Source organism: Melanotaenia boesemani, chromosome 16 (genome assembly GCF_017639745.1).
Source record: "Melanotaenia boesemani isolate fMelBoe1 chromosome 16, fMelBoe1.pri, whole genome shotgun sequence".
Lineage (NCBI taxonomy): Eukaryota > Metazoa > Chordata > Actinopteri > Atheriniformes > Melanotaeniidae > Melanotaenia > Melanotaenia boesemani.
The window spans coordinates 8752028-8778364 of NC_055697.1; the positions used below are offsets into that span (position 1 = coordinate 8752028).

Sequence of the window (26337 nt, forward strand, 5' to 3'; positions counted from 1 at the left end):
ATATAAACCTAGCAGAGCTCTTAGATCCAAAGACTCTGGTCAACTAGTCCAGACCAGAGTCCAGACTAAACATGGAGAAGCAGCATTTAGCTGTTATGCTGCAAACAAATGGAACAAACTGCCAGTGGACATTAAACTTTCACCAAATGTAGACATTTTTAAATCCAGGTTAAAAACATTTCTTTTCTCATGCGCCTATGCATGAAATCTGCACGGTAACTTTTTTTTTTATTTTTTTTTTTTATTTTTTTTTATTTATTTATTTATTTATTTTTTATTTTTTTATTTTTTATTTATTTATTTTTTTTTTATTTTTTTTATTTATTTTTTATTTTTTTTATTTTTTTTATTTATTTTTTTTTTTAACTTATCTTGCTTTTGATCATTTTAATGTAATTTATTATTTAATTGTGATTATGTGTTGATGCCTTTTACTATTTCTAAATATCTGCAATGTCTTTGTTTTATGTAAAGCACTTTGAATTGTCCTGTACATGAAATGTGCTATTCAAATAAACTGCCTTGTCTTGCCTAGCATAATGCTAGACTACAGATGGAACAAAAATAGAAAGTAGAAAAGAACTGTATAAAGTTTCGCCTCCATCCTTATTAATCAGAAATAAAAATTGGTTTAAGTCATCATTTTTACTTAGAAAAGTTTTGGGAAATGACTTTGAGGCATGCATGTGGTCAAATAAGAAGTTGCATTTACCTAAATGCTAGTGAAAGGCACAATAATGCCTCCAGTATCCTTGGATGTCCTGAACTATTGTCTGTATTTGAAAAGGAATAATTCCATCCCCAAATATTTTTTATGTAATTTGTTTAGTAGTATTAATTGACAATTCCATCAATATATAACGCCCACAATGGCAATTTTGACTGTTTAAGATTATAACAATCAGATTTTTTCATAATTACATTTATGCTTTTTTAAACATGCTTTTTCTCTGCCATAAAGCTCTGCCATTACTTGTAAGAGTAATGTGAGAATAGTTTCTGTGTTTTTGTTCTGTACACATCGTTGCTGCCCTTTCTGAACACACTTGTGTAATCTGATATATTACTATCCACTTGGGGAAGAATAATTAAATGACATTTCAATAAATTACTCACAGTACAATCACTCATTGATGATCTAGATAATTTTTTGGATAGCTGAACAATCTGGCTAGTGCTGAATATGATTATTGCACTGTTGCATGGATCATTAAAAATGAAGATGGGATGGCAAGAATATTTGCAGTGGTACTTAGCATTGATTTTTTAAAACACACCAGCATCCACCGATGTGTGAACAACCCCAAAGGTAAGATCAGTAAATCTTGGTACTATTATAGGAAATATTTTACGAGATGCATATCAGACTGCATCAAGGGATGTTTGGATCTGTTAAGTTTTCAAAAGGCCATGAGCAGAATGGTGTGTTTACAAAAACCCTTTAAGAGTTGCACTGAGAAAACAGCAAGAGTAAATGTTCCTTTGCATTTTCGTTCTCCTTTGAACAAAAGTAATAAGAATCAATGTGTTTTTTTAACAAATGGTTGAGACATGGTTGAGTTAATAATATAGTAACAATAGTGTAGAGGTCATGAGATTACAAACACTTACTTTTGGCTTTACATACCCAAAACATGTTGTAAAAACTGGTTTATTTCCACAAATTAGTAACAAAATTCAACATAATCTGAAAAATTTGCTTTATCAAATGGTGGCACAGGCTATTAAAAGGATTTCAGAAGCTGCCAACATCAGTGTGCACCTACTAAAAGTCAAATTACAATGAATTACCAAAAACTATGACCATTCAGTCATGATTTTAGACAAATGCCACCATAAAAATGAAAGTAATTTATGTGATAACATGAAAAAAGCAATGATTTTAGTCAGCTAGTGCAGCGGAAATTATCAAATGGAAAAAAGTAAAGCTTAAAACATGCAGCTGTGTTATGGCAGGATTTAACCCAAGGATAAAAGCCTAAGGGCTTTGCAATTATCACACTCTCTCATGCAGAGAAAGACTTTTTGCGAATGTGCTGTGTTAGCTGGGGTGACGGGTGTGAAGACAGTAGGACATCGCTTCCAGGAAGGCTAATGAAGTCCCAAAATGTTGCTCATTAAATTATTCAGTGCTGGTTTTTTTTTCTTTTAAATAAATACTTTCAGGGTGTACATGAGGCCTGTCAAATCAACTCTGAGATTAGCGACTGTCTTTAATGAAGGAAATTTTTTGCTGGTTTGGTCTTCAGGTCAGACGAATCTAGGGAGCAGATTCATGCAGACCTGATTGTAGGCTGTGATGGAGCTTTCTCTGCCACCCGCAAGCAGTTCCTTCGTCGCAGCCGTTTCAACTACAGCCAGACGTATATCCCTCACGGCTACATGGAGCTCACTATACCACCCATCAATGGAGAGGTAAGTCCTCTACAGTGGTTGTAAACTTTTATGTTTAAGTTAATTCAGTTTCACTTTCTCTCTTTCATCTTCATCTCCAGTTCGCTATGAAACCTAATTATCTGCACATCTGGCCACGAAACACATTCATGATGGTCGCCCTTCCCAACCTGGTGAGAGCAAATGATCTTTTCCTTCTGTTTTATGTTAATTAAACCATGTATGCTTATAACTGACTATTTTATAAAGAAGCACTAGTAATTACAGAAAGATAAAACCCTAACCAGTTCAGAAAAATTGAGGCCATATTGGACCTCTGGGGTGTCCTTATAGAGTTATCTAAGCCCTCCCCACAGCCAGTGGAGGCTTACTCATCAGAAACCATGGAGTGCAAATCCTACTTTTCAAACTACATTGTGCTCCTCCTTTTCACCTGTGTCTCATTCCTGTCTTTGTTAGACCTTTCTCTAGTCTCATCTGCTCCCCTCTAATCCTGCAATGATTTTTTTTCTGCACGGCTGACTCAGCACAATGATTTGGCTCTCCACAGTGAGATCAGGTTTAAAACAGCTACCGTTAGAGTGCATTCACGTTGTCACTTACTGGCTGAACTGACAGAAACACCTTAAGGCTGAGGAGAAAAAAAAAAAAAAAAAAGAAGAAGAAGAAGAAGGAAAGCATCCTTGCTGATGTGGATGCCATGGCAACAGTGACACTGCTAAAAGGTCCACTAGGAGTATTTTGCTTATGTTGATAGATGGCACCTGCTCTGATGGGAGATAATGATATGCCCACAACCTCAGCTGACTTTCATCCATCACTGGTTAGAGTTTGGTATTACATTTGAATTGATTGCATTAAAATGCATGCAATATACTGTGTCTTCATCACACCACGTGATATGTTTATAAAATGTTGGCTGTTGCCTCATGTGGAATATGCATTTGGATTTCCTATTGCTATGAGTCCTAAATACACAGTGAAAAGAACTCTCAATGCCTGTAAAATGGTCCATTATAAACCCACAAAAATAAGTCAAATACATCAGAAATGTGGAAAGAACACAACAAGTTTCCAAATCAATAGTTTTTTACTTTTTGGATTTAAAAAAAAAAAAAGTAAAGAATAGAGCACATCAGAGAGCTCTGCAAAATAAAAAGGTCTGGATGTCCACAGAAGACAGCAGTGGTCGATGAACCACGTAGGAGGACACGTTGTTACCCAAGTCTATTATAAAAAAAGGACTTCAAATGTGAACAAAAGCAAACGGTTTGCCAGAGGTTGTAAAACATTTCTAATCCTCAAGAAGTGAAAAGGTCAGATAGGGCTTGGACAAAAAGCCTTCACATTTCTGGAACAGCTTTTTTTTTTATGTCTTCCTTTTCTTTTCGGACAGATGACCCTATGACACCAACCTGTAACAGTACACAGTGTTAAGTGCAACCAGAATACCCTAGGAGCTCAGACTTGGCCTAATGCAGCAAAGTTAATTGGAAACTGTATCACTGAGCAGTGACCCGTCATTCTCTGAGAAAACAACCTATAGGTAAAAAATGTTAGGAAACTGGACAAATTAATCATTTTAAAATCAGGATGACAAAAACAAAGCAAGGTAATAGATGGGCTCCCAACTTCAGGTTGTAATTTTCCACAAAAAACTAATTATTATTGTTCAATAAAAGGTTTTACTTATTTTTTATTTAATTTTGTAACTGCTCATACAGACATGCAAGCGCATTACATTCAGACATGTAACATCATTCCAAATGCAATAACAGGTTTCAAACATATTCTGACAAACATCTGTACAATGAGCCAACCAAGAGAAATAATAATAATAATATATATATATATATATATATATATATATATATATATATATATATATATATATATATATATAAAAAAAGGGGAACATTTGTTAGAGATATTACCGATTCTGTATGCATGTACAAAGTTTGGTGCATCACATACTCACTGCATCTACAGATCAATCACAGGACACCATCTTTTAGTAAACAGCTCTCTTTGAATTCTCAATGAATATGTAATTTTCTCCATTTGATAGATTTCCCTCACTTTCTCTATCCATATGTTGTATGTGGGAGGATCAAGTTTCAACCACTTGATGGTTATGCATTTAATGGCTGCGGTCAATAAGATTCGCAAAAGGTATTTCCTACTTTTCCCATCAAAACCTTCTGGATATGCCCCTAAAATTGCCAGCTGTGGTTCTTTAGCAAATGTATGGTGAAACACTATGTTGAGGGCTGCAAATTGTTGTGGAATTTTATTTATCAAAGATCACACACTAAGTGAGAATCAAACAAAGTATTTTATTAAGAGCTGATCAGACAATGAGAGTCCCACAGTCAAAGGGGTTTGACTGTGCGAGTCTGAACAGATACATTTGGGTTTGGTTTATATAAACTAGCATGAGCTGATCACATCAAGACAAATCATTAGTCCTTTGTTTCAAAGGAATGTTATCAGAAGATTGGAAGGGGAGGTAGATGAAGCTCACTCAATTCTCATCTGGGTAGAAGTCATCCTCCTTCCTAAGTAACTCACAAGACAAGGTTTTGTAACAATACAAAGTACAGACATGTGTATAAATTTTCCATTACAAAATACATCATCCCAGAAAGGTCTAATCTTTGGGCAGAACCTAAAAATGTGAGCGTGGTTACCAATATGGCCACCACAGTTTTGCCAACAGATATTACGGTTTACAGGGTTCATTCTTGCGACTACCTCCGGTGTTCTAAAAAATCTTGTTATGACTTTCCATTCAAACTCTCTCCACAAACTTGAGTTAGTCACCACGTGAGCTTCAGAGCATACGTCCTCCCATACTTAGAATAGAATAGAATAGAATAGAAACACTTTATTAATCCCTTCAGAGAGCCCTCAGGGAAATTTGGGTACCAGTAGCAATACAACACCAACAGTAAAGCAGGACAAGCACAAGTCACAATATATACAGGTACAAAGCAAAATAGAGGCAAATAGAATGCAATAAATATAACAATAAGATAAGTTAAATAAACAATATAAATAAGCATTTCACACAGTAGAGGTGGTACAGATTCCCAGTTCACTATTGCACTTATAAGTTATAGCAACTGTTTTTATGGGTTATTGTGCATGTGTTCTATCAGCCGGACTGCACACCTCCCTCTCCCCCCTCCTTCTCCCCCTCCTGCCTAATGCAGACTTGTACAGTTTGATGGCTCGGGGGACAAAGGAGTCTCTGAGCCGGTTGGTCCTACTCTTGGGGAGGAGCAGCCTGTTACTGGTCAGGCTTCTCTGTGCCCTGATGACGGTGTGCAGAGGGTGACTGGCATCATTCACAATAGGCAGTAGTTTTTTTTAGTGTTCTCCTCTCTGCCACTATCACCAGGGAGTCCAGCTTCATGCCAACCACAGAGCCCGCCCGCCTGATGAGTTTTTCCAGCCTGTTAGCACACCTTTTTGTCAAGTTACCCCCCCCAGCAGACAACAGCATAAAAAAGCGTACTAGCCACCACAGGCTGATAGAACATCCACAGGAATTTCCTGCAGATGTTAAAAGATCTCAGTCTTCGCAGGAAGTACAGACGGCTTTGGCCCTTCTTGTACAGGTGATCTGGACAGCATGTCCAGTCCAGCTTGTTATCCAGCCACAACCCGAGGTACCTGTAGTTGTCTACAATCTCCACCTTATTGTCACTGATGGTCACTGGACGTGGTTGTGGGCTGGACTTCCTGAAGTCAATAACCAACTCCTTAGTCTTTGAGGTGTTAAGCTGGAGATGGTTCATCTGACTCCAGGAGACAAAGTCACTGACCAGATTCCTGTACTCATCCTCACCATCATCCCTGATACACCCCACGATGGCTGTGTCGTCTGCAAACTTCTGGATGTGACACAGCTCTGAGTTGTAACAGAAGTCTGAGGTGTAGAGTGTGAAGAGGAGGGGGGCCAGCACCGTCCCCTGGGGTGCTCCTGTGCTGCTAATAATAGTGTCAGATGTGATGTCCTTTAGCCTGACGTACTGCGGTCTCTCTGTGAGGTAGTTACCAATCCAGGACACCAAGCAGGGGTCCACCTGCATCTCCCTCAGTTGGTCCAGAAGCGTCAGGGGCTGGATTGTGTTGAAGGCGCTTGAAAAATCCAAGAAGAGGATCCTCACTGTGCCCCTCCCCTTATCCAGATGAACTTGGACACTTCCTCTGATATATGAGTGCTCAGTTCAGACTCCCACCTAATCTTTATTTTCAATGTTTTATTCATATTAAAACTTGAAAATGCTTTGTAGAAAAGACTAATAGCTTTTGGGAGCCTATTCCCATTTTGTATTTTTATCAGGAGCTCCTCAACTGGTGAAGGTTCTAAAACTTTGTTCCACTCTTTATGCTTTGTTAAGAAGCTCCGTAGCTGTAAATATCTGAAAAAATCAGTTCTGGGAAGCTGAAATTCACCTCTTAATTGTTCGAAGGATTTCAAATTACCGTCTTTAATAGTATGGTGTAATTTGCTGAGCCCATGGTTCACCCAATTTCCAAAGCCCTTGTCTGTAATGGAGGGGGTAAAGCCTTGTAATAGTGTAATATTGGATAGAGCTGAAATCTCTTTTGGTAATCCCAATGACTGTTTTATTTTAGTCCAGATCTGAAGTGTGACCCTGCTCCATTCACTCATATGTATATCTTTTAAAGGTCCCATATTATACACTTTATTCCCAATCTGAGACCATTCATTAATATCTAAATGAAATATTTCCGCCATGGTATGGACAAATCGACCCTCAGTTTGAGTGCAGCGGCTTCTCTTCACCTCTCTCTTTTTAGCAGCTTCAGAAATGTGCCGTTTATGGTGGGCGGAACCCTGGTGGAGCAGCTCAGCTGTTGGCTCCGCCCATCGCATCGCCCGTCATGAGGTGATTGACAGGTTAATATATTTTCAAGCTATCAGACTAATAAGGCCGAAACGATAAAATAACTGCCAGCTCTTACCTCTCCAGCTGTGTCACGGACAGTTGGTATTGAACCTGGCTTCAGCTTCAAACAGTTGGCGAAGCCTGCTTTCCATGCCCCCATGTTGTGGAAACAGTCCTCTTTGAAATGCTGGCCACGGACATGCAAAACCTTTGGAAGTTTTCCGGGTACATTTCCTCCAAAAATAAAATTAATCCACTCAGTCCTCGTGGGTTCAGTGGATGGAAGTAAAAAAACGTTTTCGTGTTCATTTATGCAGCCACAAACAGAACAGTGCTTCTGTCGCTTAGCCATGTCCGCTAACGAGGGTTGCCGAAGAGGGAAAAACACTGGGCGCTAGGTGATTTTTAGAGGGCGGGCTTTGGGAGCCGGTAGACGGGTCCATCGCTCTGTGGGGAGTGGTTATTGTCCCTTATGACGTCATAACGTACACGCTTTCAAACAAGCTCATTTCAGCGCTTACTTCCCTAGAGGTGGAGCAGGGGGGAGAGAGAGCGCCTGAAAGAGTTTCACACTTACGGGTCTCCTACACATGCGGGGGGACCAGTATGACTGTTCCAAAACCATTAAAAAGTGAATTTTGCATAATATGGGACCTTTAAGGAAATGTCAGAGAAAAGCAAGGTCCCCAAGGATCTTTCACATAAACTCTTTTCAATATTAAGCCATTGTGTGCCAGATAGATCTTGTATCCAGGCTATTATGGGTCGTGATTGGGCTGCCCAAAAATAGTATTTCAGATTCGGAACTCCGAGTCCACCTTGTGTTTTTGATAACTGTAATGTTTGTAGCCTCACCCTAGGGCGTTTTCCCTGCCATATATAGTTGGAGCTTGTCTAATTCGTTGAATGTAGAGTTGGGGATATTTATTGGCAACATCTGAAAGAGATATAAGAGCCTTGGCAGCACATTCATACATATGCTCTCTATGCTACCTGAGAGAGACAAAGGCAGGACTGTCCACCGCTCTAAATCTTTCTTGATTTTCCCTATAACAAGCTTATAGTTCGCATTATATAAATCTGCAAGTGATTGAGGAATTTGGATACCAAGATTTTTAAAACCATTTTTAGGCCATTTAAATCCACTTTGAACCTTAATAGTTTGCCGTATATTGCCCCCTATATCCATAGCCGATGTTTTGTCTAGATTAACCATATAACCAGAAAGGTGTCCATAATTGTTGATTAGCTTCTTTAAATAGGGAATTGTTATTTCAGGTTCAGACAAATATAACAGCACATCGTCAGCATATATAGACAATTTATGTTGCTCTCCATTTATTGAAAATCCCTTAATGTTATTGTCATCTCTAATTAACTGTGCTAAAGGCTCTATACTGATATTAAACAACAGAGGCAACAAAGAACATCCCTGTCTGCAGCCACGCTCTAACAAGAACCTCTCGGATATCGTCCCATTTACTTTTACAGCAGCTTGTGGACTAGAATACAAAATTTCTATCCATTTTATGAAGTTGGGCCAAATTGAAATCTTTGCACTGTGTGAATTAAGTACTGCCAGGATACACGGTCGAACGCCTTTTGAGCGTCGAGAGACAGTATCATTGCTTCCTTCTGTTCTGCTTTGGAATAAGACATTAAATTTAACAATCTGCGAACATTATCCCCGTAGTACCTCCCTGTTATGAACCCAGTCTGGTCCGGGTTTATAATTTCTGTAATGACTTTACTGACACGTTTGGATAAAATTGATGTAAGTATGCGCAGGTCTGTATTCAGTAATGATATTGGTCTGTATGATTGACAATTGGTGGGGTCCTTGCCCTCTTTATGTATCACAACAATTGTAGCATCATTCCAGGAAGGTGCCATAGGACTAGATTGTAGTGCATGTTGGTAGGCATTTAACAATAAGGGTGTGACTTTCTTTGTAAAGATTTTATAAAATTCGTTAATAAAACCATCAGGTCCAGGGCTTCTGGTATTTTTCAGATTGGATATTGCCTGTTGTATTTCCTGTTCTCTAGTCGATTCGTCTAATTGTTTTGCCATAGATTCAGGGAATGTTTTCAGTTGAATGTCCTTCAAGAATTTTTCCAATATTTCATCATCTGTACAGGTGTCAGTGTTTTTATACAGGGACTTATAATACTTAGCAAAACAATCTGCGATATAGTCTGGTTTAGTGATTGTGACATGATCAGACCTCAGTTTTTGGACCATATTTGAAGACTGTTGCTTCTTAAGTCTTATTGCTAGCAATCTGCCCGCTCTATTGCCGTTTTCGTAGTATTTTTGTTTGGTGAATCTTAAAGTGCCCTCTATTTTCTCCGTAATTAGACTGTCGAGTTCTCTCCGCGTAGATTTAAGCTCGCGTAGCAGGTCAGGGGTTGGTGTCTTTTTATGTTGCTACTCTAAACATTTTATTTTATACTCCAAGTCACACAGCTGAGCCTCTCTTTTCTTTCTCTTAGCGCTCGCAAAAGATATAATACGGCCTCTGATGTAAGCCTTAGCACAGTCCCACAAAATTAAGGGCCATATTTCAGGGGTGGCATTTATTTCTAAATAAGTATCTAATTCACCATTTATAAAGTCACGGAATTCCCTGTCATTCAAAAGTGATGCATTAAGTCTCCAATGTTTAATTTTTGGTGTTTGCCCTAAATTCCATTAAAATATTAGAGGAGCATGATCGGAAAAGGTAATTAGTAAAATTTCAATGTCTTCTATTCTATGCTGTTCTGTTTTAGGGGTGAAAAATAGGTCTATTCTAGAATAGGATGAATGTCTATGTGAATAAAAGGTATAATCGCTGATCCTGGGGTACCTGCTTCTCCAGACGTCCACCAGACCTAAATCTGTTGTCAGATGCTTTAGCACCTTACTCATTCGAGAGGCAGGACTCCTGGAATTGGGGTGTCTATCTAAGTGGGGGGACATAACACAATTAAAGTCTCCTCCAAGCAATAGAATTCCAGAGCTCTGTTGGAGCACTATATTGAAAATATTATGCATAAAATTAGGCTCGTCCTCATTAGGAGCATATATATTAAAGAGGGAAACCTGCACTCCATCAATTACTCCATTAATCAACACATATCTTCCCTCTGGGTCTTTACATATGGTAAGCGGTGTGAAATTTACCTGCCTGTGCACCAGAATAGCGACACCTCTCTTTCTGCCTGACTTGTGGGATGAGTAAAATATCTGATTTGCCCATGACTTCTTCAATTTGTCATACTCCATATCAGACAGGTGTGTCTCTTGTAAGTATGCGATTTGACAATTATCTTTCTTGATTTGACCAAGGATTTTCTTTCTTTTGATTGGGCTATGAAGCCCTTTGACGTTATAGCTTATAACTCTAAGCGGTCCCATATTTAGAAATGTAAATGAATACTAGGGAGTGTTTTGTCCTATTGATCACAAAAGGCATCATAGTATGCAAATGGATATCTACATGACAGCCCAGGAATGCATGCATATCTGAAAAGATTAAGCCTGAAAACAAATGAAAAATAATAAAGATAAAAACAACAAAAACCAGGATGTTTACGTATGAGCATACGGTTATGTGTAAAATTTGAACAAAGCACTTTCTTACAACTCTTTTGACTGCTAAATGATCCCCGGGGAACAATGGGATCTGAGCAAGAACAGTAACTAGGAAAATAAAAGGAACCCTGAGCAAAACTAGTACCAAGATCTTTCCAGTTCTTTGAGATGAAAGAACACGTTGTAGTTCAGGGTGTGTGGCTGAGCGAGCAGCTCTAAGTTACATCAGATTGCGCACCGATATATAGGCCTACCTATACAATTTAACTCAGGCCACTGCACAACTATTCATTTACAATGGACATTATGCCTCGGAATTTTCTCTTACTATACTTTCTTACCTTTTGTCTCTCACTCTCTTCTAACAAGGTTGATTGATCACTCTACAGTTTCGGGCTGGGATGGACAATGTATTTCTTCTTTCACTATAGTCCATGGCTTTGTCAGCATCCACAAACTCCTTTTACTTCGTTTGTTGTGGGCAGATCACAGAAGATCTAGGCGGGAAAGAGCCCTGATACTCACCTTTAGCGGACCACCGGGTCTGTTACGGTAGCATTTTCCTCGACCTCGGTAAAGGCAGCAGCCCTGGCTTTAACAACGCCTGATCTGTATAGTCTGCGAAACTATGGCAATCGGGTGTCATTTTGCTAGTTAAGCTATGTTTACCTTCCGACTGTTACGACTCTCTTCTCAAGATGTCCCATGGCGTCTCCTTCACTGTGCTAATTTTAGCGATGGATTACGCTTGGCCTTGTCTCCAGCCGCCTTCGCTGAATTTAGCACTTACGATGAGAGCAGCTACACTCATACTTCCCTGTCCAGCCTGGAAAACTTCCATTCAGACGGCGCCAGAGATAGCCTCCGTGTGTCACGCCGCCTGCGGATCCCCGGAGCTTCAGCACTGACACCGGACCAATCCTGATGTTACCCCTTCTCATTCGCCCCTCTAGATCCTCACATTTCTCTTTGAGCATTTTCACTTCTGTTTTGAGGCTGGTCACTGTCCCTCGCATTGCCACCACCTCGTTGGACCAAGTTGACATGCCATCCTCAACAGCTTTTACATTAGCTTTCATATGTTCAAGTTCCGCCCGGATGGCGCTAGTATTGTTGCTAATTTCCGTCCTTTATTTCTTATCAGTGAGTCAAAATCATCTGCCAGGGCACTCTTTATTTCTTCCTTGATTATGGCGGAGATATCCTTTCGCAGGGAGGCAAGGATGTCCGTTTTAATCGTTGTAGGGTCCATGCTTGCAGTAGTCTCGGATGGTGGTTGGTGGGGATTGTCCGAACTTTTTGCCGTGGCTGCGCTGGGTCCAGCAGTGGAAGAGGCCTCGTATTTGAACTTTCGTAACTTTGATGCCATAAATGCGACTGTCGCTGGGTGTTTGGGTTTTTCGAGTGATTAAAAATAATTATTAAAATCTTGTGAGACAAATTGGTAACGTAGGTCCTTAAATGATGAAATTTAAACAAGAGTGTACAGGAGCTGAAACAAACACATCTTCACTCCATCGCGCTCGCTAGCGCCCCCCCGCTGAGCTGGCATTTTGAGTATGACTATAACTTGACTATGTCTTTCTTTGTAAACATCTAACATAATAAATAGCTTTAACTGTGATACAATGTGTGATGGGCCATTTTTCTTATTTTTGAAGCGTTATATAAGTAAGTTGCTGTCCTGCTGCCTAGACATGGCATAGACACTTCGCCTGTGTAGCTGTCACACTAAATTAATTTGTGTAATGCAATTCAGTGCATCAAGGCAACAACTTGCTTCATTATCTAACTTGTACAAGGGAAAATTGAACAAGCAGGCTGAGCGCTCACCCTCAGAGTGGAAGCTAACATGCTTTGAAGCTTGTTGTGCTGCAGCAGCAGTTTTAAGAAAGATAAGTAAATTTATAAAGACAAGTTTAAATTCTTAAATGAATTTATCTTGACTTATCTTTGGCTTTATTGCCATTATAAGTAGGCCACAATATACCCACTGTAAAAATACTGCATCCTTTTGATGTAAACTAAACTATTTTAACAAGTATAATTGATGAATTACCAACATAACATTGAAAGTCTCATTAAGACAAAAAGATTTCTTTTGCAAAACAGTCCCAGCACAAGTACAAAACACTTTACAGTCATTTGACAAATATGCATTTGTTTTTTTACATAAGAAGTTTACATAAGATTAAACATGAATTGAGAATGTTTTATACAATCACAGGAAAAAACATCACAGATGAGGAAATAGCAAGATAAAGAACTTCTAAATTGCATATAATCATTTTTAATAATTTCAGTGAGATCAGCCTCTTTAATATTAAGTGATGTTGAAGCTAATTCCATGCAAGAGAAGCAGAGTAATTAAATGTCAGTTTCCCAGTTTTGTGAGCAGACAGCAGGAATAAATTCTGAATACAAGGACAATACTGTCCTTTAGGTCCATAAATATGGAGACTAAGCAGAATGAGACTTGTCTCATAAATAAAATCATACCAACCTTTGAAATGATTTTGCTAAACATAATGGGCAACTCTATACATACAAAAAACAAAAACCTTGAGTGTCTTCAGTCAGAGGCTGCTTCAGTAAAGACCAGTACACAATGCCATCCTTGCAGAAAATAACATTTATTTTCTAATTGCTATTTCTTTTTGTTATTATGTTTTTTATTCTATTTTGCATTAACTTAATTTTCCAGTTTTGGGATTTGAAAAAGCATTGCTCGAACTAAATTAAATAGAAGTAATTTTGAACTGAATCATCATAATCAACTACTCCTATTTTTTTTCAACATAAGTACCATTTGAAACCAGTTGCAACTATACAGCATTTGCATTTAATATGGCACCTTGTAGCCTTAAAACAAATACATAAAAACATTAATAGATAGATAAATTACATGCATTTATAACCACATGCACAATGTGAATGTACACATTGCCTTAAGCTTTTGTGCAACAATATTAGTTAAAAAATTAATAATGTTTGCATTTCTGTTATGGATTTTGAACAACTAGAGAATATTACAACATTAATGAATGTGATAAGTTTATATTATTACTAATACTAGTGTTTCTGAATTCTTCTTCAACAACTATGTCAGGATACTGTTAACACAGATGTGGTAGCTTGTGTTTGCTTTTATTTAAGGATGCAGAATATACTAAAACCATAGATAGTTCCAGAAGTCTGTTATTGTTTTTAAACACCAGTGCTCCACTGCTTCTGAAGCAACGGGTTCTGAGGGTTATCATGTAAAGCAATCACTTGATCATGGGAACAGAAACATGTCACAATGTATTTTAGAACTAAAGTCACTGCACACTTTTATTATCTCCCAATTTAGGACAAGTCATTTACCTGCACCCTTTAACATAGCCCTTTGAGAATTTGAGAAGATCACCACAGGAGATGAAGTCATTGAGTTTTTCCAAAAACACTTCCCTGACTCCATCCCGCTAATCGGAGTGTGAAGTGACCTTCTCACTCCCCCACTCCCCTCGAGTCTCCTGTCAACCATCCATGTTTCCTCTTTCTGCCCCTTGCCTTTATCTTGTCATCCAGCCAGCAAAGGCATCCTCAAAGAAACACCTTAGTCCCATCAACTCCAGTCCCAGCCAGCCGTGGTCTGTGGAGTGTAAAATTGCAGACTGCATGCTTTTCTGCCCTGAGGTTTCAATTTGAGGTAACTCATATCTTGCGGGTGATGGATGGATGCATGAGGTGTAGATGCTTGAGGCTTTTATTCACTCACCTCCTTCTTGTGATGATTTTATCCAGAGTGCTTGAGCATTAACAGCTGAATGCATCATTTTATTCCTCTTTGTTTCTTTAAAAGAGAAAAACCAGGACAGATGGAGTAAGGTCATTTTTAACATACTCAGATGCAGCAGATTCTTCTGTTGTAAGCAAAACAGGAGAGACTGTTTAGAAAAAAACTATCAGATTAATCACCTGCTCAAACTAAGGTTGTAATTGTTTTGTTTTTATTTGTGGTTTGCAGCGAAGCTCTCAAGAGAGATTACTTTCGACTGCCTGCACAGGCCTGGGTCTGTTAATGCTCCCCATATCACATTGTGACAAATGTGTCCTCATGGAGACGCAGCCCATGCTGTGGTGCCTTTTTACGGGCAGGGAATGAATGCTGTAAGTAACAGTAAATGGAGTAGAAGAAAAGGGAGAAGAGAATTAGATGGAGACTCAATCATCCATTTATGCTTTGTAGGGCTTTGAGGACTGCATTGTCTTTGATGAAATAATGGATCAGTTCAATGAGGATTTCAGTAAGTGCCTTTTAAATTAACAAAAAGTAAAGATGAAGCAGAGAATGTGCTGAGTGTGCACAAGAAAATCATGTCGCTGCCTCTGTTTATCTGCCCAGGTGCTGTACTACCTGAGTATACCAGGGTCCGTGTTCCTGATGACCATGCAATCGCAGACCTGGCCATGTACAACTATTGTTGAAGTAAGTCATATATCTTTTTACATGCCAATGTATTATATAGTTTACATGCCAAAAATGTAGAAAAGAGCAGATGCATTCTTTTTTGCCAGATTTATAAAAACCATTCTTAGACCCCCCACCCTCCAGTTAATAAGTTGCACATAAAAAAACATGCCTGCTTCTATGCGTGCTTGCCTTTTTCTTTTATTATGCACCATGATGGGCAGCTCAAGTAAAGAATTTCATTTCATTTAGTCATTTTCCAAATGACAAAATCAGACACCAATCAGTTCAGCAGAGAAAGAGAAAATCTCTTTCATGTTGTGCTCTTAGAATTGAATCATGACCAGAATAAAAGCAGCTGAATAAGTGATAGAAACATTGAGTTTGTATGTTTAAAGAAAAGAACCCTGCATAAGTATTAAAATTAAAAGCACATCAGTCCACATCATCAAAACCACAGTGGTCCCACTTTCTCACACAACTCAAAAAGAATAGACACATGTAACCTAAAGCAATGCATGAGCCGTTTATCATCTTCCAGAAGATCAAAACGATCGCTTGTTATTTCTTAAAGCCACATTCCACTCAGATAAAATAAATACCCAATTTCACTGGGGTGTTACCCTTAAAAGTACTGGGATTGTACCTTCAGTGGTGGGTACTTATTTATACCTTATAAAGCTCTGTATTTTATATCTGATTGATGTCCCTTCACTTAAAAGTAGAAAATGTTTCTCTTCTGCCACGACCCCAAAGGAAGATAATGCTTTTCCTCTATCATACATTCACATGCAAATGAGGGAGCATGGGGTTCAGTGTCTTCCACAAAAACACTAACTGGCAGAAAAGCACTCTTCCTCCTGAGCTACCACCACGATCGTGATACTAATGAGGGAAAAGTGAAACAAGTTAAAAACATTAGTAAAATGTGTGTTAAATCAAAGTGCATTCAAAATAAACATAGAATCAAATGCAATTATATAAATTTAGAATAAAATCTTTCTAGGACTACACAGTTTATAGATTTTTTTTTTTATTTTTTTAGAATGTAAAGGAAATATAAAGTTTTAGCTTGTTTAAGTCAACCATGTTTTCCCAAACTTTCCTAATAATATCTCCTAATATTGTACCATAACATTTAGAAAAAACAGTACATACATTTAGTACTTGGGAGGCATAATTGTACCTTTCGGACCCTCAAATACGTAGATAGTTACTCTGAGGGTCCAGCTGTGAGCCCTAGTTGTACAGAAGTCCAGATTGTGCCCGAGGCAACAGTTTTCCTTCCAGCACTAGTCAGGTTATCCAACAGTGGCAGAGTAGCCATCTTTCTGCACAACCACCACTAACAAGCTGCACTTGTAACATCCACATTTATATAACATTTTACCACCAAAGCCTATAAAAGGAAATTAAATCTTAAAAAAGAAGTATAGTTATGTTGAGCAAAGCCCAGTGAACGTGTCTGTTATCTTAAATGAAGGAGGCTTAATTTACTATAAGAACACATTTGTCTTTAGAATGTAGGTCTCACCACACAAACTTCAGGTGGAAATACACGTTTTTATGTAAGAAAGGGAATGTACATTATATGTGTGTATTTATCAAATAGGTGTTGGACCACTAATGTTTATGTCCTCTGGTTCACATGGTGTCACTGGATGTTTTAGCTGCTCTGGTTTTGGGTGGAGTTGGCTTTTCAGTAAAAAAATGTATTATCCAGTGATTTCTTGTAGAAATATCATTATCCAGGCACATCTTAAGACTTTTATATTAGTGTGATGCCTTAGAATGCAGCAGTTCAATCTAACTATGTTAACTTTATTCGGTGTGACATCTTTTATGTAGGTGCAAAGTGCGGCTCAGATGACTGGCAGTGACCACAAGCAGGATGTAGAAAACTAAATTAAGAAATAGAAAAAGATAAATCTATCTATATAAAAATATCTTTATAAAAGAAAGAGAGAAAAATAAATCTAAATGTCAAAAAAAAAAAAAAAAAAAATCTGAATAGAAAACAGTTTAACATTAATAAGGTGAGGTTAGTGCATGATAGATTATTTCTAAAGGCATTTCATATTCAAATTTCAGGGTAAAGAGGTTTTCAGTGACAGAATTTCAGCACTTGCTGCAGCTCTCAGGTCCTCGGGCAGTTTGTTCCACTTGCTTGAAACATAAAAGCTAAAAGCTGCACCACTAAAGCATTTCACCCTTCCTCTCTGGAACAGTAAACAGAACCATGCCAAGTGGACCTGAAGGCCCGCAGTGATTCATATATGCCGGGAGCATGTGAGACACAACATGTTTTACTCCAAGACCAGGAAGTACTTCATAAACAAGTGAAAGAATTTCATGATCAATACAGAAACTGAAAGGCAGCTGGTGTGTTGTCTGCCACAGGTCCTGGTACGCACTCGAGTATTGAAGCCTAGTTGGCATGAAAGCACGCATCACTGTGTCCATCACTCAGATAGAAACGTGCTCACAGTTTAGAGCTGTGAGAGGAGGCAGATTTGGAAACAAACCCCTTAAAGATTGGATCCTGAACCAGGACATGGTTTCTGTTTGCTTAAAGGTGCAGTGTGTAACACAATCAAAGGTCAATGCCAGAAAAATTTTATATATCATGAAAAATTGTTTCCATTGTCATCTAGTCTTAGAATGTCTTAGAATGAGCCATTTATATCTATTAGTATTTTTACTGCAGCGTCTCTGAATGAACTGAATGTGTGAAGTGAGAATCTTCTGAACTTTAAAACTGCAGTACCATCTTTGTTTGGTAGGTGCTACTGTTTGAGATAAGTAATGCCTTTAAAGTCACATAGAAGAAGACAGTACACATGTTTTGAAGTAGTTACCTGTAGTCCAGTCATCGATGCACCTGAGGCTCCTGGATCCACTCACAGATGAAAACATGTTTATGTCTGGAAGAATTTTGGCTGCTGACGGCCACCATCCATTCACAACCATGCTTGGCCTGTCAGTCTTGCAGCCAGTTTGTCTTTCTGAGCTGTTGAACTTAAGTGTGAATGAAGGAGACATGACAGTATGTTGGACAGATACTTCACCTCACCAACACCTTTCTTATTTTACCCTCTAGATGCGAGCACACGTCAACTCCAAATGGTTCCTTTTCAGAAAGCACGTTGAAAACGTCCTCCACTTCTTAATGCCAAAGGCAATAATCCCACTCTACACGATGGTGAGTGTGCAGCTGATAAAGAATGACGTGTTTCGTCCACCCCAGAATTTAATGTTTTGATTTTGTCTCCAGGTTACTTTCACCAGGACCAGATACCATGTAGCTGTGGAGCGCTGGCACTGGCAAAACAAAGTAAAACCCTTCAGATAATGCTTTCTTTTTCTTTACGCTCTTTTGTTTCACCTTACTTTCTTTTCCTACATTTGAACAGCTTAGTATTGTAATTCAAGACTCTTTTGAAGTGGCAGCATTATCAGTGTGTGAAAAACGGACGCTTCTTGCTAGGTAAACATAATAATAATAATAAGTTCCTAAACTGAAAAAGGTCTCTCTCTTGTCTATGGTATAATGTACAAGAGGAGAAAAAAGGGCTTTTATAAACATGTCACACATGGTCAGTAGTAAAACAGTTAGAGACACAAATGATGTCTTACTGAAAACTAAATTCCGAAGTGGTTGTTATTTTTCCTATTGGGGTTTTATAAGATGGAGGAAATGACCAAGGGTAATTAAAAATCCACTAAGGTAAATTATTGAAAGAAATATATATATAGTTAATAATTTAAACTTTTTGTTCACTAAGTGAGTTTTCTGTACTAAAACATCTAATATTGTTGTGTCTGGCCTTTGCAGAGATAATGTTCACACATCATACTATGATTTGATTTAGAGCCACAGCTACATCATTTCTGAGGGATCTTCATGTTCAGCCTGAAAATGCATACACCGCTTACAGAACTGAATCAAGCCAATTATGTTTTAATTCTCTGGTTTTCCACCCAGGTGATAAACTACAGCCTGCTGCTCGGTGCTGTGGGAGCTTTTTTCGGAGGCTCCTACCTGCTCACTAAACATCCTCCAGATATGAACAAGCTCGTCTCCCCCGCTGAGAAGATGTGGAACAAGCTTGTGTCTCTTAAGACCCCTTGAGTACTGGCACCTTCTCAGACCTGATAGACAGGTGCAGTGACTGCAGCATCCAACATGAGAATGAGTTGAGGGGTGTCCAAATTTAATTAGATTTTGACTAAATCATCAGGTTCACAGTAAACGCTCTGCAGGGGAATTATGCTCTGTAATAATGACTGCATTGACTTATACCAGTGATGGATGGTACGATTTGATTTGAACTTTTCATCAGTGTTAAAGCAATAATGGTTTATTTGTATAGCACATTTCATGTACAGGACAATTCAAAGTGCTTTACATAAAACAAAGGCATTACAGATATTTAGAATAGTAACAGGCATCAACACATAATCACAATAAAATAATAAATTACATTAAAATGATTAAAAGCAAGGTATGTTAAAAAAAAAAAAACATGCAGATTTCATGCATAGGCTCATGAGAAAATAATTGTTTTTAACCTGGATTTAAAAATGTCTACATTTGGTGAAAGTTTAATCTCCACTGGCAGTTTGTTCCATTTGTTTGCAGCATAACAGCTAAATGCTGCTTCTCCATGTTTAGTCTGGACTCTGGTCTGGACTAGTTGACCAGAGTCTTTGGATCTAAGAGCTCTGCTAGGTTTATATTCTCTGAACATATCACAGATGTATTCTGGGCCTAAACCATTCTGGGATTTGTAAACAATCAGAAGGGTTTTTTAAATCTATTCTGTGACTGACTGGAAGCCAGTGTAAAGATTTCAAAACTGGTGTGATGTGTTCAGATCTCTTAGTCCTGGTTAAAACTCTAGCAGCAGCATTTTGGATGAGCTGCAGATGTTTAATGCTCTTTTTAGGAAGTCCTGTTAAAAGACCATTACAGTAATCCAGCCTACTGGAGATGAATGCATGGATGAGTTTCTCTTGGTCTTTCTTGGAGACTAAACTTTTAATTCTGTTGATGTTTCTGAGCTGGTAAAAAACTGTCTTAGTGACAGCTTTGATGTGGCTGCTGAAAGTCAGATCTGAGTCTATCAACACTCCAAGGTTACGAACTTTGTCGGTGATTTTAAGAGCCCGAGTCTCCAGGTGTTTGCCAATGCTGGCCCTCTTCTCTTTGCTACCAAACAGAGTAATCTCAGTTTTGTCTTCATTTAATTGTAGAAAATTCTCCTTCATCCAGGTGTTTATTTGCTCCAGACACTGACACAATAAGCCTATTGGACTGCAGTCATCTGGTGACAGAGACACATAAAGTTGTATATCATCTGCATAACTTTGATAACTAATGCTATAGTTCTGTAATATTTGACCCAAAGGGAACATATACAAGTTGAACAGAAGAGGTCCAAGGACTGGCCCCTGGGGGACTCCACAACTCATGGCCACTCGCTCAGATTCATAGCTGCCGATCGTAACAAAATAACTCCAGCCTTCTAAATAGGACCTGTACCAGTTAAGGACCGCTCCAGAAAGCCCAATCCAGTTTTCCAGCCTGTGCAACTGTGATCTACAGTGTCAAATGCAGCACTGAGATCCAACAGAACCAGGACTGATACTAGACCAGAATCAGTATTCTATCTATCTAATCACATATCATTTAACACTTTGACCAGAGCTGTTTCAGTGCTGTGATGAGGTCGGAAGCCGGACTGAAATTTATCAAGACTGTATATGCAAATAAATGTTACCTCTCATCAAAGTTACTGTGAGATTTTTCTCTTTGGCTTTGTTTTTCTAAACAATACTGTATCTATACTGTAAGACTTTGTTTTGATGTAAAGCTGCAGTAATTTGGATTGGGAGGTCATGGGGGTTATATTTTATTACCTTACACAGAGATTACAGAGAATATATTTGTAAACAATTGTCTATTCATGCATGTATTTTTTACAACCAGAAGTGCAAGTTTAAAGTTCCCTTTCTTTTCAGATCTGTGCTTCTGAGAGCTCCAGTATATTTGCTCTTTGTTGTTTGTTGATAAGCACACATAATATGGGTAGAATTAGAACTATTAAGTAGCTTTTAGACTATTTATTTATTTATGTAAAGCATTTTGACTCAAAACATTTCTGAAAACCGTAACATGATGCTTATTCACTCTGTGGTAAAAGGCCAAGTATCAAATATACACCCACCAGTCACTTTATTAGGTCCACGTGTTCAATTGATTGTTAACACAAATAATTTATCAGACAATCACGCGGCAGCAGCTCAGTACATTTCAGCATATGAACATGGTCAAGATGACTTGAATAAATTTTAAAGTGAGTATCAGAATGAGGAATATAGAGAATTTAACCTTCTAAAACCTGGGTTCCTTCAATCGGGGGACTTTGAGAATCGATGGTGCCAAACTGTGACTAAATGGCCATTTTTGAGGCCTCATCTAACCTTTACTAACCTCTCTAATTTTGTTCTGCTTCATTTGATCATAGCTGGCCTTTGAAGACATAATGTTTGCATTTTGTACTGATTTAATATAAGTTCAGATGAATATGAACATCCCTGGAGTGATGCATCATTTTTTGTAGGCAAGCCTGAAACATTTTGTGCTGTGTGCCACCTTTATTTATTAATTCTTTTCCTGATGCTGATAATTACACATTTTAACAAATCTCCCTTTGCTATGACTTCAAAAGTAGTCAAATAATCATTTTAGAGATACTCATTTCATTTTGGATGTGCAATTTTTCGAGCAGAGGCCTTTGAACGTGACAGGATTCTTGGTGCCTGATGAGCTGGTCTGACTATTTCAGAAAAAAGAGGAGAGTTGGCAGACTGGCTGAAGATGATAAAAAGACGACACTAACTCAAATAACCACCGGTTACAACCAAGGAATGGAGAATACCATCTCTGAGCATACAACATGTAGAACCTTGAGGGAGATGTCTATTGTCCAAAATTGGACAAAAGACTATTGGAGAAACGGTCTTGATTTTAGCTTGGGCATTTCGACGGTAGGGTGAGAATTTTGTGTATAAAATATGAAATCATGGATCCATCCTGCCTTGTATCAACAGTTCAGACTGCTGCTGATGTAAGGATTTAGGGGATATTTTCTTGGTGCAACGTACCAACGTGGCCTGGTTTAACCACCACAGCCTACCTGAGTATTGTTGCTGACTATGTCCATCCCTTTATGACCACAGTGGAGCATCTTCTGATGGCTTCTTTCAGCAGGACAATGCACCATGTCACAAAGCTCAAATCATCTCCAACTGCTTTCTAGAACATGACAATGAGTCCACTGGACTCCAATGGCCTCCACAGTCACCAGATCTCAATCCAGTAGAGCAGCTATGGGATGTGGTGGAATGGGAGATTCTTATCATGGATGTGCAGCAACTGTGTGATGCTGTCATGTCTCTCAAAATCTCTGAGGAATGTTTCCAACACCTCGTTAAACCCAGCCTTTCATTTCTAACTCTGAGCACACCTCCTACTGAAAGTCTACCCCTGTGAATTATGTGTAAACAGCAACGGCAGAAAAAGTCCAGAAAATTTTTTCCTTAGTCGCCATGGTTCCTTTTGTTTTATATTAGTCTCTTTGAAGACACCCTTCCTTTGATCCTGCTCTGACTGGTCAGTCCCAGTGAAAGACTACTGCTTACTGTGTGATGTTTGCTGGATCTGAAACTAATTAGAGTTTTGTGAATGTAGTTCATGTTAATGCCCTGAAAATTTGGAGGATGAACCTGGAGTCCATTGGGTGTGGTTAAACGACTTTGCAGGCCTTTTATGTGCACAAAAGGAAGCCATTTACTTTGGATTTCCCACATATAGAGAGAGCAAGGCTGAGCTTTTCCTTAATTTTCAGTCTACAAAGTATCTAATGGCTCGATGATAGACTGAGTGACCCTGCAGATTACATATACCCTTCAGCTAAAGCAATGAGATGAGAAAGAACCTATTTTCCAGACTATTTTTATTCATAAATTCTCAAATGCTGTTTTTTCATTTTATTATTATTATTATTATTATTATTATTATTATTATTATTATTTTCTTATAAAGCCCCAAACTATTTCCATATTAATGGTCTCTTTCTCTCCAGGTCTCTGGATAACTGTGATTAAATTTTCTCACTCTGGCCAATTGTTTTTGTCTAAGACAAGAAAAAAACTTCTCACTGAAATACAACCTATTTACTTTTGAATTCCAACATATGGAGAGAACAAGGGTGAGCTTTACCTTCATTTTCAGTCAATAAAGTAGGTTAAAAACATATTCTCTTAACTACTGCACTGATTTGCTACATTGTTCAACAAAAAAGTCAAAAGAAAGAGGCCACAGTGACTCACTGTGAAAAGGGGGTTTTATTAGCAACCGAAATCCATTCATCACGTCTATTCTTAGCTGATAGCTCAGGAGGTTATCAAAGGGAGTGTCTCACTCAGGATTACGAACACCCCCCTCCCATCTAATCTCCTCTCACTTAATTACACTCCTGTATTCCTGAAACATATAATTCCACCAAATGTAATGTCACAGTGATTGCTCTCATCAGTCTTGATATTGAAATGAGCTGAGATAAGGTGCACAAACTAGGTAGTGGAGCTTAAAATAGGATTGTGTAGTATGTAATTACACAATTCACCGTGCAATAATATAGACTGTTGTTTCATGTTATAGCAAGTTGTTCACTGTTGCCTAGTAACCCCAAGACAGTATCTGGGGTTTCCTGTGGACGTTTTCCACAAACTGCCCGATCGACGATGTCTACGAATGCGGTGTCTCTGAAGCTGCCAGAATTCTGGGAGTCGTCTGCCTCGGCGTGGTTTGCCCAGGCTGAAGCACAGTTTGCCTTGGGTGACATTACTGTGGACGCCACCAAGTACTACTATGTTGTCGCAGCACTCAGCAGTGCTACAGCCACGAGATTGGTCAGTCTTTTAAAGGACCCACCGGCGGACAATAAGTATGCTGCAATCAAAGCTCACCTGCTCAAGACTTTTGAACTCTCCGATGCCGAGCGGGCCAGTTGTCTATTCTCGTTGCAAGGTCTGGGTGACAGTAAACCCTCCGAGCTCATGGACAGGATGTTGGATCTCTTGGGGGACCATGCACCCGATTTCCTCTTTGTCCAACTCTTTCTGAGACAGCTGCCTTCCCCGGTACGAGCCGCTTTGGCTAACACCAGCATCACTGGGACTTCATTACTACCAAGGTGGCAGTCCCCATCTTGGGCGCAGACTTTCTGTGTGAGTATGGCCTGCTGGTAGATGTCAAGAACCATCGTTTGGTTCACGCCACCGCCTTCTCTTCTTTTGACTGCGTCTTGAGTGCTGTAGACTCTTTCAGACTTTCAGCGGTGCTCCCGCAGGCTGACGTGTTCCATCACCTGCTAGTTAGATTTCCGGCACTTACGCAGCATACCTTCTCATCCACCTCTCCCAAACACAGAGTGAAGCATTACATTACCACCACCAGTCCACGCCCGTGCGAGGCGCCTGGACCCAGCTAAGCTAGCCATTGCAAAAGCTGAATTTGGCAGCATGGAGTGCCTTGGTATTATCCGCCGCTCAAACAGCTCTTGGTCTTCACCTCGCCACATGGTTCCTAAGCCCGGTGGTGGGTGGCGCCTATGCAGTGATTACCGCCGGTTGAATGAGGCTACAACACCTGACCGCTACCCGATGCCTCACATCCAAGACTTTTCGTCGCACCTGGCTGATAAAGTAATTTTTTCCAAGGTGGACCTCGTCCGTGGTTATCACCAGGTCCCAGTACACCCTTCAGATGTCTCCAAAACAGCAGTGATTACCCCTTTCGGACTGTTTGAGTTTTTGAGAATGCCGTTTGGCCTTAAAAATGTGGCCCAGTCTTTCCAGCGTCTTACGGACTCTGTTCTGCGTGACCTTTTCGTGTACCTGGACGACATTTTGGTGGCCAGTACATCAGTTGCCGAACACCTGTCACACCTGCAAACCCTCTTTGACCGTCTCAACCAACACGGACTGATCGTCAACCCAGCCAAATGTCAGTTTGGGTTAACTACCATTGACTTCTTAGGTCACCGGATCACCAAGGATGGGGTTGTCCCGCTCCCATCTAAGGTACAAGCGTGCTGGATTTCCCACGCCCGGCTACGGTGCGGTCCCTTCAGGAGTTCCTGGGTATGGTGAACTTTTATCACTGTTTCATTCCCAAAGCTGCAGCTCTCATGCGACCACTACATGAGGTTTTGAAGGGCAGGTCCCCCAAGCAGTTGGTGGACTGGACCACTGAGAGGATGGCCGCTTTCACTGATGCCAAAACTGCTTTGGCCAATGCTACGATGCTCGCTCATCCATCACCCGAGGCCCCCATCGTAATCACTACGGATGCCTCGGACTATGCGGTGGGTGCTGTACATGAGCAGTGGGTGGCCAGCGCTTGGCAACCCCTAGCTTTCTTCAGCCGGCAGCTTCGCCCTAATGAACGCAAATACAGCACTTTCCACCGGGAGCTGCTTGCACTGCGCCTCGCTGTCCGACATTTCCATTCGTTGCTGGAGGGCCGGCGGTTTACTGCTTTTGTCAAACACAAGCCCCTCACTTTTGCTATGGCTAAGGCGTCTGAACCTTGGTCTGCCCGACAGCAACGGCAACTGTCCTACATCTCAGAGTTCACCACGGACATACAACATGTTTCGGGCAAGACTAACATTGTCGCAGACTGCCTCTCCCGCACTTTGGCTGGGGTCGTCCACCTGGGGCTCGATTATGCTCGCATGGCAGCCGATCAAACCTCCGACCCAATGGTCCAGTCGCTCAGGACCGAGGCTACTAGCCTTCAGCTGAAGGATGTCCCCTTTGGTGAGGGCAGCTTCACGCTGTTGTGCGATGTTTCCACCGGTTGTCCAAGGCCCATTGTACCTACCACCTGGAGACGCCGTGTGTTTGATGCGGTAC

The 26337-nt window shown here is 39.7% G+C and overlaps 1 pseudogene; it reads left to right on the forward strand.

The window, feature by feature from the left end:
* Positions 1-19774, forward strand: part of LOC121655140 — a 35153-nt pseudogene extending 15379 nt beyond the window's left edge.
* The last annotated feature ends 6563 nt before the right edge of the window (positions 19775-26337 follow it).